This window comes from Mesoplodon bidens, assembly GCF_964165515.1.
Source record: "Mesoplodon bidens genome assembly, chromosome: 7".
Lineage (NCBI taxonomy): Eukaryota > Metazoa > Chordata > Mammalia > Artiodactyla > Ziphiidae > Mesoplodon > Mesoplodon bidens.
Genome location: NC_138164.1, coordinates 57,065,924 through 57,068,238, shown reverse-complemented (window position 1 = coordinate 57,068,238; position 2,315 = coordinate 57,065,924).

The following is a 2,315-nucleotide window of genomic DNA, read 5'->3' as shown; positions in this document are numbered from 1 at the left end:
TTTGATTCTAGGAGTAGTCTAGTGACTACAAAAGAAACTGTGTTGATACCTGTTCTGTTTTTTCATAGTAGAAGTGCATATCATCTGTGCTATCACTGTTTTCTCTGCTTGTACATTAATCAGAACCCAGGCCAGTGTCTTTGTAATAGGAGCTGAAGGTGACATTACTGCATCCGTGGGTCAGACTGAGGGAATCCAGCTTTGCTTCTCTGTTTCGGCTGCTACACAGATGGCTTGCCATTCCCACAGACGAACAGGAGCTGATTAGCACTCCAGTGCCCTATTTAAGCTTTCTGGCTCCAGAGAGAAGCTATTTTGAAAAGTGAAAAGATTACATTCTGATAATAGACCAGAGACCTTACACATGTGGATGGCTCACAGAGGATTAAAAGAGCAGACCCGGAATAAATGAAGCTTGCACCTTATAGAACAATGAGGGTGACTTGCTGCTCTCACACGGACTGCAGGGGCTGTTTGAAGGAAGTTCCCTGCTTCGATCATTGATGCCTCTGTGAGCCAACACAATGGCGATTGGTTTAGGGTGCCAGTGTCTGATCCAACTGCTGTCTTCTTGAGGAACCAATTAGACCACTTTGTACTCCTTTGGTGTTTCAGGGATCTTAGGTCCTAATTGGTAGACTTACCTCTCTAAAATTTGATCTTTTTCTGAATGTTCCTGCATGGAAACTTCTTCCCAGTGTCACTAATGATCTGAAGAAGTAGATGACTGAGAAAATTCACACTTTTTCTAATTCATTTTACTTTTTTTTTTGCAGTACGTGGGCCTCTCACTGTTGTGGCCTCTCCCATTGCGGAGCACAGGCTCCGGATGCGCAGGCTCAGCAGCCATGGCTCACGGGCCTAGCCGCTCCGCTGCATGTGGGGTCTTCTCAGACCGGGGCATGAACCCGTGTCCCCTGCATCGGCAGGCGGACTCAACAACTGCGCCACCAGGGAAGCCCTCTAATTCATTTTAAACAAAAATGATGCAGATTAGAATTTTATGAATTTCAGGCCAAGATCTAAAAGCTGTTCCTAAGAGGAGCTCATGGTTGGACAGGGACTTTTAAGTTGTTTACGTCGGATTCAAGTAGTTCAAGGCTTTGGGAAGACTAGCTCACTCAACTGTGATAATACCCATATTTAAAAGTGCTGTTTTTGTCCAATTTTGATATTAGTGTTATATCAGCTCCATAACCTTACTCTAAGCTCTGGAACAGTTTAAGTGGGATTGGAATTATTTACTTACTGGTATGAAAGAATTGACCTGTGCAATTGTATAGTCTTGGTACGATTTGGGGGAAGTTATATCCACTGAGACAATGGCCGAGGGAGGAGCATTAGTATACTAGCCAGGACTTTGGCCCCAAACTCCAGTGTGATCCCCAGATGAGATATGCTGGAGCATTTGGAGAATTCTCACCTATACTAGGTTGACCTGTATGTCCTTGTAGAAAGCAGGCTGAAGTGCCCACCTAGCCTCTTTCCCTTGAACCCACGCAAGAATCTGGGATTTTATATCTCTTTGGTAAGGAACAGACATGCCAGAGCCTTGTAATTGGTGAGAAAATAACAGAACAAAAACAAAAGAGTCAGAGTTTGATCTAATGCTCAGAGAGCCTACTCTTAACCCTTTCAGGCTCAGGCTCATTCCCAGAATTTTGGTTCAGTCTAAAATGGGGCTGGGATTTTACACTTTAAACAAGTTCTCAGGTGGTGCTACTGGTCCAGGGACCACACTTTGAGGAACACTGCTTTAAGGTATAGTTTGTATAGAAAAACCAGAATAAATGCTCATTTCTATTGATTTCCCATTTTTCTGGATAATAATTCAGTTCCCTATCCAGAGGTGATCAGTGATTTTAATTTTCATAACATTATGAACACAAACATTGTTTCTAACATATTTAACATGTTTAACGTGTTTTAATGACTTGCAGTATGTGTTTTCTTTTTGAAACACAAGTTGTATCATGTTTGGCCTATGGAAGCCTCTCTAGGTTGACTCTATGTTCTTTTTTTTTTTTTGCGTTACACGGGCCTCTCACTGTTGTGGCCTCTCCCCTTGCGGAGCGCAGGCTCCGGACGCACAGGCTCAGCGGCCATGGCTCACGGGCCTAGCTGCTCCACGGCATGTGGGATCCTCCCGGACCGGGACACGAACCCATGTCCCCTGCATCGGCAGGCGGACTCTCAACCACTGCGCCACCAGGGAAGCCCCCACTCTATGTTCTTTTAACATGATCCATTCCAACAGTCTTTGAAAGTTTCCTTGTTTTCAGGTACCAACAAAATGCTGCAGGTTCATCTTATAA